This window comes from Haemaphysalis longicornis, unplaced genomic scaffold (assembly GCF_048455015.1).
Source record: "Haemaphysalis longicornis isolate Haplotype H1 unplaced genomic scaffold, Haemaphysalis longicornis Haplotype H1 scaffold_8, whole genome shotgun sequence".
NCBI classification, from domain to species: Eukaryota; Metazoa; Arthropoda; class Arachnida; order Ixodida; family Ixodidae; genus Haemaphysalis; species Haemaphysalis longicornis.
In genome coordinates, this window is record NW_027526445.1 from 156,103,362 (window position 1) to 156,114,903 (window position 11,542).

Sequence of the window (11,542 nt, forward strand, 5' to 3'; positions counted from 1 at the left end):
AAAAAGCAATAAATTTGTTGGAAATGGTGGTCGCGTCAACAATACTTCCGCCTGAAACATTTATCTCTGAAATGCGTTGTTTATCTTTCGAGAGATAGCGCCAAAACTTTTGGGGTTCGTTATTCGTGAACGACGGCAGAGTAACGGAAAAGAAATGTTCCTGTGACAATCGCGTTTCTTCGTACAGAATATAAATAAGGCTTTGTAGGTCACTTGTGTTACCCCGTTCGCGACGGCGCTTAATTTTTTGTTTTAAATGAATCATCTCACGAGAACGAAGGGTGTTCTCTATTAATGAGTTTTCTTTTTAATGGTACATACTCTCGATCACAAAAGAGGACAATTTCTTTAACATTTGAACACATTTCTTTCACATCCGTGCTTGAGCTAAAACTTACGAAGCGCGATTCAAAATATTTTAAGACAGCATTGTCGTCCGCATCAGAGTAATCTCTGGCAAGAATTTCTGACGGCTTAGTAAAGAAAGTGTACCCGAGACAAGGCATGACAAAGTAAAGAACTTGTGATCAGATATCCCGTCTTCAACACTAATAGAAGAGCCTTGAAGAGAGCTACTAACGAATGCCAAATCAAGGAGTGGTATTGACGAATCAGCAACCCTACTAGCGTCGGAAACTACTTGGTGTAAAAAAAAGTTGAACGCTGTCGGGAGCAGTGCATCAGCGCTTTTGGAATGTTTGCCATCATGGGATAAATCAGACCAGTTTGTACCTGGCAAGTTGATGTCTCTTGTAACTGCGTTCGGGAATTGGTATTTTCTGCAAGATAATCGTATATGGCTTTGAAATATTCGTGGTAAGCGTTAGGTAGTCTGTATACGCCACCCAGAAGTATAGTTTTGCATCGTACACTTTCATGGCCACAAATGCCATCCAGAAGAGTGAGGGCAACATTGTTTTTAATGGTGATAGCGACTCCCCCACCTCGGGATTCCCTGTCTTTACGAATAAGCTGATAAGTAGAGGCTACGACTTCCGAATCCTGCACATCTGCATGTAATCATGTTTCCGTAATTGATTGATTGATTGATTGATTGTAGGGTTTAACGCGCCGACGCAACGTAGGCAATGAGGCGCGCCGTAGTAGAGGGCTCCGGATTAATTTTGACCACCTGGAGATCTTTAACGTACGCCGAAATCTCGAACGCAGGGGCGTTTTCTACTTTTCGCCTCCATCAGAAAAGGGGCCGCCGCGGCAAGGAATTGAACCTGCGACCTCGTGCTCAGCGTTTCCGTAATTACTAAGACATAAAGATGGCAACAGGATAGTACTTCTTCGACTGAACTAGATTTATTCACGACGCTGAGCGCATTGAGCGAAACAACTCCGAACACTTTGATGACAGATTGTAATGTTTTATCGCGGCTTCGCGTGGTCAATTGGGGAGGCGCAGATGAACCAAGTCCATGCCGCGCCTGCGAAGCAGACCGCGTAAACTTCTACCCGGCAGTTTAGAAGCTGGTCCCAAGTGCAAACTTTGTCGTCTACCTTTAATTCATCAAATGAGAGTGAAAACTTCGCCTCATTAGCCTATTCCTCAGCCGTAGAACGCCACAGCTTACCACGCAAGTCAGGTAGCCTTTTTGAAAAGTCCTCCGATACTGGAATCTGCGTTCCTTTTAGCTTAGAGCACGATGTCGTTGTTTTAAGTTTCTCAGAAAAATAAAAAAAAACGCACTATAACTTACCGATGTTACGCAGCACGTTAAAACCCAGCGTGTGAATCCGCTCAATTGAATTAACTTTCACTCGAAGTAATTCTTTAAATACATATTGCACAACTCCCTTTCGCAGGGATTTGCTGTCTTCATTTGATTCTTCACTTAAGCCATAAATTACAATTTTATTTCTTCGACTACCATTTTCAAGGCCGTCGACCTTAGCTGTCAGCTCTTGCACCAGTTCCTTTGTCCCCTTGCAGCGTACCTCGTGCTCGGCCAGCCTGTCCTCACATTTTTTAAGCGAGGAATTCGTGAAGTTTGCACAGTTAATCATCATAATAGTGTAAATGGGCTTTATGTGTTGAAGAAAAAAGAGTATAAAGGAACCCTGCAGCACTTTTCCAACTGTCTAAAAAAATCTGAAACGCTTTTGGAACGTAGTCAACACGGGCATCCAGTACTAGAATAGTGGGCCGCAGAGAGTACCTCAGCCAAGAATGACTGCTATGCGACTATCCGAAAATAATCGCATGAAAATATTATGGGCGAAGTCCCCTAGAGGCTCGGGCTGTCGGCATCTCATGCCGTCGTCGTCTTGTGTAGTCACGGTACTAAAACACCGGGACACTCGTTTTACATCGCCTCGCGCTTGGACGTTTCGTTTGCGTGGGAAAAGTTCGTACTAAAAGAACACACCGAAACACTCGTCGCCACGGCTGGGTTAAACAAAGAAGTTTCCCCCTCCTCCCCCCTCTCTCTCCAACGCGTCGCGCTTCAAAGACAACATTTACAGCGAAGCTGAATGCCCCTACCCCTCAATGGTTTCATCTCCGTGGGCAAAAACGCCAAGGTGCCAAGAATACAGGTATACACTGCATGCTTCGTCCCTCCCCAGGATTCACGTTATGGTTTCATCTTCGTGGGAAAAAACGCCAAGGCCTCAAGAATACACTTCTGCACTGCATGCTTCGCCCCTCCCCAGGTTTCACGTCCGTGAAGATGGCCTAGGATTTTCTTTTGCTCCTTTTCCAGGTTTTAGCATCGTTTGCGCGCTAGAATTACGTCATTCGAGCTATGTAGCGGCTATTAGCCGGCTTTCTTCTAGTTGCACTTTAATAAACGGATTCGATAGCCACTTAAAAAAAAAACCGCAACGGGACGGCCTATCTGGTGCGACGAGCAAATCAGGCAGTGCACGCCGCTGCGTGCTGACGATAGCCATACAACTTTCGGAAGTCTTCTGTGCTTCAATGAAAATGGGAAAGCGTTTGTCAGCTGGGTGGTTGTTGTTGTTGATAGACTTTATGAAACAGTGTTGGAGGGCACGTTTAAAATGAAGGTAAGCGGTGTGGGAATGCTCACGCATAAGTAGACAGTTCTCGGAATCTCTGTACATTTGTTATTCAAAAGATTCGGTGCTTCACAGTTCGGCAGCAAATGGTGCTTCATCCACTGAGAAATTTAACAAATAAAGCCAAATTTCAATACTCCCTCAGATTCGAATGCTTTCTTGACATCAGTGATAAAGAACTGAGGTGTATACATTAGAACGATAATTATTACATGGACTCAATGTAGCATCCCAACACTGTAATTCAACAGGAACTGGAAATGAAGCTGATAAGAGGCCAGTAAAAACACCCTTATTTACCGGAGGTCTACCTGGATGGCCGAGCGACGTCACTCAGGGACCTCTCCGTGGTCACTACACTTCTGATCGGACCTGTACGTACCTTATTTCGTTGCGGTTCACAGTAATTATTTCGTAAAAAACCGGGTAAGGCTCGACTATCAGGGTCACGTGAGTGTCAGTGTATACTCTGTGACAACTTAAGAACGGCACCGGAAGTTGCCGCTGTTCCTTATCACCGTAGCCGGATGTTTCTCCGCGCGGCGCAAGTAGGGCGTTACTGGCAATATTTTGGACATGGCGCGAGCCGTTCCCGTGATTTTTTGGACTTAATATGCTTATAAACGACTCCAGTGACGACAAACAAACTGTGTGAGACAAGGCAGACGATATCACGCGTTCATAGCAAATCCCTTTCAAAACGCGCGCGCACTGACGTCACGGGTCCGGCGCTTTGGCGGAGTGATACACTACATGAGGTGGTGCCGTTCTTGAGTTGTAACCGAATATAGCATATTCCAGTGGGCTGGTGTTATGGCAAGCATGCCCAGCGCGAACGAAAATCTTCAAATAAGCTGCAAAGCGATGTGGAGCGCACTAAATTGGAGGCGCATATAGCTAGTTTTGCTAGGGTATAATCCTTCGTTAATGTGCGTGCGATTTGTCGGCACACCCCAGTGGCACGAGTGGGCCATATGTCGGAGGAGGGATCTAAGAAAGGGCGACTCAGCGCGTGACGGGTGTGGGGAGGGGGTGTAGGCCGCTGATCACGAGAAATACGAGCCACTTAGAGGGGTGAAGGTACGGATGGCGGCGAAGAGAGTGGCCCCTGGCGATGGAGAGAGAGCGCAACGAGCTTCGGAGGGCGCTGTGTGCAGGGGGCTGGTCATGTGGTAAGAGGTGTGGTCCCAAAGTTCAGCAGAAAGCTTACCCACAAATCAACAGACGGTCCAACTAGGCGTTCGCCTTCACATTATTAGAAAGTTTTCAGCATCTCGCGTAATTTATTCGTTCTATTCTTAATTCCAACTATAATGGCTGATTTTTGGAGGAGTGTGCGGTGCACATCGAGATTGACAACTACAAGAAAGATGACAGCGACGGCAGCAACAGCGAAGTAAGAACATGGAGATATAGCAGAGCGCGTGTTAAAAACACCGAAGAGCAATAAAAATAGCAAAAAAAAAAACGAAACTGGGTCACGTTACATAACACTTTATTCCGATCGTCACAACAATTTCAGTGTAACAAGTACCAAATGACTAGCAAAAAATTTGGGGTGCCGAGCACAACAGTGTCCAAACATATTCTGGGCTACAAAATCAATTTAGGGGCAAGCTAAAATTTCTATTACATCTAACATTGAACTGGCATTTACGCCACCAAAAGGATTTTCATTTCTAAACATCCGTTGCTAGGCTTCTGTGCTACACACGTTACGCTAAGTAGGTCTGTATTTTATATTTTAGAAATTTTTCAGCAGGGACGTGAGTGGCATTCTTCAGAATCAGAAAAGGATTTTATTAGGCAATAGATAGATTACAAAATTTTTGTATACAGAAGGAGGTCCCATAGTCAGGGACTTCATCGCATTATGGCATTTTATTGTAAAGTTGGCCTGAAATCTTAAAACTGGCGCTGTCATTAACCCACTAAAACAATGCTGGGTAGGGGCGAAAGGACAAGGTGAAGAATTTAAAGATTTGTTCAGAGAACTACCCACTGCATATGAAAACATCTAGGTACCGCTCATTACTTGCATTCCTAAAGAAACTCCCACAATTGTTTTTATCACTTGCATTCCGGTAAAAATGTCGTGCACTGTTTATGTATTGTCATATTTTGTCCCCAGTGCATCGTGGACCTGCTTTTCGTACTATTTGTATCAATTTTTCTTCACCAAGTCTTGTACTTAGCTTATATGTACATAAAAGTCTGTGTACAAGTATGTAGATATTGTACAGTATTCTACTTTTCATAGTCAATCGAACTATCTCTTTCCGCGTTGTTATGTGGTGAATGTTTTTATACCGTCTTCACACACTCTCGTTTAAGGCCTGGTAATCAGGCTATAGCAAATTTGTAAATAAATAATAGCGGGTTTATGTACTCTGCACATTTTCCAGAATTTCAGCATTCATTTGACATCCAGTAAAAATAGTCTTTCGGAACAATGCTGTTCACAGCAAATTACCGCGTGAGTCAGCTGCAATTTAGGCATCAGGGACAGTTGGATTGAGCAGTTTTAATTTTAGGCAGGTCCACGACGGCAGGAGAGGTGATAGAACCTCATCCAATGTCCCCCAAATCAACCAAGCATCCTTGATCGAACCCCATGTAAACATGGAAAAAACGCTTACTTTTTACTGTAGTAAATTGTAGTTTCATTAAACGAAAATTATTTTGATAATGAACATTGTCGATAGATCGCTGGCTAACAGTGATAAAACAGTAGTTCTATCTTTGTGTGACATTTGTTGCACTGGTGCAGTATTTCCATCTGGCTGAGGTGCGTCATTAAGACATGGTTCTGTTTTGCATCTATTGATATTTAACAATTTGTTGTGAATAGATAATTGAAAATGAATGGCTGTAGTGCGTAGTGCGCGCTCGTTTTTAGCGCACGTAAGGGGAAATTTATTGACCACTTGACTGTGCTTGTTTGCCGCAGTTTGCCACTAGTTGTTACTCACACGGTGCTGAAGGGTGTTACACCTATCAGTTAGGTTCCGTGCCACAGGTTTTTGGGTGTGATATTTGACAGGTCTTTGACTTGGTCAAAACAAATTCGCCATATAAAAGACAAGTTTTCGTCCTTCGCCAACATCTTCCGCATGAAATCTAGTAACGCCGGCGGATGCATAGTCCCGTCCCTTCTTCGGCTGTATGATGCCTTGTGCGTAGGAATGTTACGCTACAGCCTTCCTCTACTTCTCCCCCTCTCAAAAGAAAATGCGAGAGTCCTGCAAAGTATGCAAGCGCGCGTCCTGAGGGTGTGCATTGGAGTTCCGAAGGCCACATCCACGGTGGGTACTATGGTGGTGTGTCGACGACTGGCACCATGTGCTCTTGGCGCGCAGGAGCTCCTTCGCACGCAACTGCGATTTGTACAACAGCAGCAAGGTCAGCCCTTAGCACTCAGCTTAGCCCCTGAAGTGCGAGACCTTCTGCCTCTGCATTACCAGCACCCTTCTCCGTCTCTACAACCACCTTGGATCTTCCCGCGTGTGCACATTACAACTGGTGGGCCCGGAATTACCCGCAAACAGGATATCCCCACCTCTGCCTTAAAGGGACACTGAAGTGAATTTGTCAATCTCCCGTTTTTGCTTGCACTGTGTAGACTGGCTCAAACTAGCGCACTTTTCATCGTGTTTACGATTGACAAATAGGTAAATATTTTACAAAGCGCGAAAGAAGAAAAACTACCATGCGCGGTTTGCGGCGGCCACACCAACTAAAGCTGTGACGTTAGGAGGAGCGGGCACCGTGATTGGACGATGCCCAAGGTGAGCAACCAAACAAGTTTCAGTTTCGGTTCTGTAAAACACAACCGTTGGCGTTGTTGGATGGGCATTCTCAATAACTCAGTAATCATCGTACCACGCTTCTGCCATTTTGTCAGCTGTAAAAATGCATAAAGATAAGCCTCCTAGGACGGCTTGGAATCGTAGCATTCACTAGCCGAAACCTGCGCAGTGCATGAACGCCCTCCGCCTACCCGCAGACGCCCAAATGTCATGCGCTTTTCCCCCATATTTGGAGCTTGCCTCCCTCATGCCTGTATCGTAAAAAGCGTGTTCGCACCAGGCCAAGGGTCTGTTCATTCTGGCCTGTGCCCACTGCCTGCAAGCAGTCGGTGCTTATGGCAACAGCACACCAACGAGAACTCGCTAGCGCGCCACTGCCAGCCTGCGCGCGTTTTGTGAACTAGTTCGTGTAGCCATGAACGTTGCGGCCCAAAAAAAGGTGAACTCAATATAGAAAACATCGGCGGAAAACGAAAAAGTTAACTTACAGAAAAAAAAAACCACGTACCCGCGGGGATTCGAACTCCTGACTTGCAAAACACTTGCGGTGGCATATCTAGCGCCCCAAACAACTCGGCCACGGAGCGGGCTTCCCTTACCTTTGTAATATAGGGTATATATTGTACAACCAGTTTACACTTTTATTTATTCTTGGCATTTCAAGCAGCTTAGGTGACTATTTGTTGTATTGCGCTCGTGCAATAAGCGTCGCCCGAGTTTCCACAATAGCTCACGTCTAGCAATTGCATTTCGTAGACGGAAAAGCGTTCGCAGATGCGTAGTCGTGCTGCTGACCGCTGTGCTTGTTCGCCCAGCGCAGAAAAGTGCTTCCCGCACCCTAGTTTTACGCTGTACGGTAAAAATATCAGTTGATTTTGTTTCCTTAGTACCTATATTGACTTCGCTGACTCTTCTCCCGCCTTCAAGAGGCCTTATATTTTCCTACTGGCGTACCAGTCAGCGAAGCGTCGCATGTGCACTTGTGCAGCGCTTGTGTAAAGCGACCTTGACTTGGAGCTAGATACAGTGTAAAACTAACCAAGTAACGAAAGGCCGATTCTACCATTCACAAACGTGTCCTGGCTTCGTTTCAACTGAGCGAACGAATTGCGACGACCCGTCGGCGGCCGGCGGACGAAACGCTGGGCCGACTGACTGTCTGAAGGCAGGGGAGCCGTGCAGTAGCGCAGCCAATTGCGAGCTCGGCTCCTCTCGACGTCACACGAAAACGCCGCAGAAAATGGGCGAGCGTAAAGAGAGGAGGACAGCATTTTCGAATTAATTTTTCTACTAAATAAAATCGCGTAAACGCGCCCAGGGTGGCCGAAACATGGTCTGGGGACTCCGGACTACAATTTGCGCAAGTAATCCCGCAATGTTTACATATCACTTCAGTGTCCCTTTAAAGTTCTTCGCCTTGGAAATCATATCCCCAAAATACAGGGCCCACACGCATATATACATGAATGGATCTGTGATATAGCTACCTCATTGGCTATAGGAATCTGGTTTCCGTCCTCCCGTACCGCCTTCAGCGCAACGCTTACCCACAGGACGACATCCACAGTTACCGAACTTGCCGCTCTGCGTGCTGCTTTCGCCTGCACCATCGAGAAACCAGCACGTCGGTGGGCAATCTTCACGGATTCTCGGGCGGTCCTTCCGCGCTTAAAATCGTACCCGAAAGATCAGCGTGTTTTCGACATTAATGCATTGCACTTACAAGCTCTAAATGCACAGCATAATGTAGAAGTTCAGTGGATTTCTGCCCACTGCTGTATAACTGGTAACGTCAAAGCGGACACTGCGCCATCGATAGCGCATGATCTGCTCGGGCCAGTGATACCGATACCGTTCTCCAGAAAAGATGCTTCTGCCGTAGCGTCAAAGCTTCCTGGAGTTTTCAGCGATACACGTGGGCTGTTGCACAGCAAAATTACGCGCCGCTTCTCTCCATAGACCCACACGGGACCTTTAGGATGCCTGACGGACTGTCCAAACATGCCGAAGTGGTTCTTCACCGCGTGGGGCTAAGTGTCGCTTACACAAGTTATTTTCGCTTCACGATGAAACCGACCGCTTCCGCCCTGTGCACTTTTTTGGACGTGCGGGAAGACTTGAACTGCGTATTATGTAAATGTGCGTGTTATAGAGCAGCTAGGACATCCTTTTTAGTGTCCTTGGGCCATCCGCTTTCTAGAGGACTAACTCAAAGTGACGTGTTAGGCCCTTGGTCTAACTCCAGACAAGTATATCGAGCGAAAAAAGGTATATTGTCTTTCCTGCGAAGCACAGAACTGGATCAGACTATCTAAACAGGACTATATTAATGAGCGCATCATCGTAATCATAGTCATCATCATCATCACTTCATCAATTTAATTGTTTTACATCCGGTGTAGCAAGCTAGACGCTTTGGCCAGGCTAACCTCACCAGTATCCTTAAAAACTATTCTCTCTCTCTCTCTCTCTCTCTCTCTCTCTCTCTCTTTATACTCATCAGTTAATGAAACAAAACACAAGCTTTCTTCATTACAGCACGGCTTTTCCAGATAATAACAAAACCCGCCTTATCGGAAACTTCCGAAAATTTCCGGAGATACCAAAGAAAACACACGACGCAGTGGCGACTCCCCCCTAAAAGCGCAAAACCAAAAATGCGCTGACGATAACTATACTCCCGGATGCGAAATTTGGGCGCAGCGCGAGCTGGAGACTCCTCGGCCACGGCGCATATCATCTGCGTCTCAGGGAGTCATCGCGTGGTCAGGGAACGCACGACGGCGTGCGCTAGTCTGCTGTTACAGAGTTTTAGCAGTACGTCTGTTCCGTCGTTTACGTAGTTACCGTGTTTACCGGGACCCGACTGCGCCTACGTGCGCGAGAAGGGCGAGGAGGCGCACCCTACCGTGACAAATGCACGGGCATGGCGAGGGCCGGCCCGCGGAACTAATCCCCCCTACCGCGACGAATGCGCAAGTGCCCAGACGGGACCCGGTCAACACGGTAACCACGTACAACACAGGCCCTACGGAGTGCTAAAAATCTGTCATCTTGCAGCGCGTGGCCGCTGCTGGCCAGAGTGTTGTTGCAAATTATGTTTGAACCTCCCGCGCATATGTCATGTGGGTTGGATTAGCGGCGAACGGAACAGCGTCTAGGGAAGGGGAGGGCGGGAAGGGCTGTACAAGGAGCGCCCAGAGTGAGGGGGAGGCAGTGAGAGAGATGACGCCATAGCCACCCATGCCCCCCTCCTGCTCACCCTTCGCCAGGCGCTCCTCTCCGTTTTCTTTCAGCCGTGGCTGCTGCGTTCGCTCACCCGGTTACGACAACGCAGCCGCCGCGAAACCCAGGTAACGGCTGCCAGAGGGGTGCGCCCTAAAACGGGCACGCGCAAAACCTGCCGGTTATCAGAAACCATTACCGCGGAGTCGCGCTAGCCAAGCCTCCTACTGCATTTACAAACTACACCTGAAGGGCCTAATTTGTATGAGCTGGAAGTCATATCTGCTATCGCGGAGTTGTTGACTAGTACTCTGGACTGAAGGTAGCAAAACTTACGTCAAACCTAAACGGTACATTTCCTCATCGCGGCAAAATTTGATGTTGAGAGATGCAACGTGGGAAAAATTGAGGGAAAAGTGTAGTGGAGGGCTTTACGAGTTCACTTAGGGTTGTCGAAGGACACCCGGTTATTCAACATTTGTGCCGTGTTAATTTCCTGTGTCTGTGCGATTTCCAAAGAATGGTTTTAGCATTTGTAAATTCTCACGGTTACGTTATCTTCAGTGATATTTCTTCATCAGTGACGTGACTTCTGCGTGTGGTGTCACGTCCGCTGTTAAATATTTGTATTAGTCCCTACGACCACAGCACAAACCTTAGCGCCAGTGACCTCTTGTTAGCGTAGCGGTGGTCTTGACATGGTCTCTTGCTCAACTCTTGAGGTCATGCGATAGAGAGGATCCCGTTGGGTACGATAGCACTGACTTGCATATGCCCATTAAATCATCATGTACATCAGTGAAAAAAGCTTGTTTTGCTGTATACTTAGCATATGCTGTAAATCTGGTGTTCTTGCAATACGCTTTAAGCTTCTCGTGGACGGACGCCAGCGACCACGCAGAGTTGCCAGATGCGCAGTTAAGCAAAGAAGAAACTGAGCATAGATGGGGCCAGTCGCCTGTGTCGCCGCCAATCCTACCATACTGCATTTTGTTTACTTGGAAAGTTACCGTCCGCAAAGAAATTTGGAGATAAATGGTTGTCTTTTATGTTTATATTGGAGTGAACCCATTATTTCATCTTCCTTTGTAGCGCCCCATCCCTTTTTTTATTGTGCTCTATGTAGCAGTGTGCAACGTTGCTGGAGCACTACACGCCCTGACAACGATGATTTCCCAACGCAGTGTTAGCTGGAAGCCACATGATACAGTATACAACAAGCGCTTGTTTCGGCCCTACTAATTAAGTATACATATTTTCCCGCTTGCCGGTCGCATAAATGACAACGCTTTGAGAGTTACGCTTCCACTGCAGCGAATACCCCAACAATGAGCACGCCTTCTGGACATGCCTAAACAAAGAAGCCAACCTGAGATCTTTCTTCCAACCAGTTCCCGCCACAGAGCGCCCTTCTAGCGACGAGGTGTGGGGCACACTCCCTAAGGAGCTACAAAAGCCCATTTCAATCACATTAG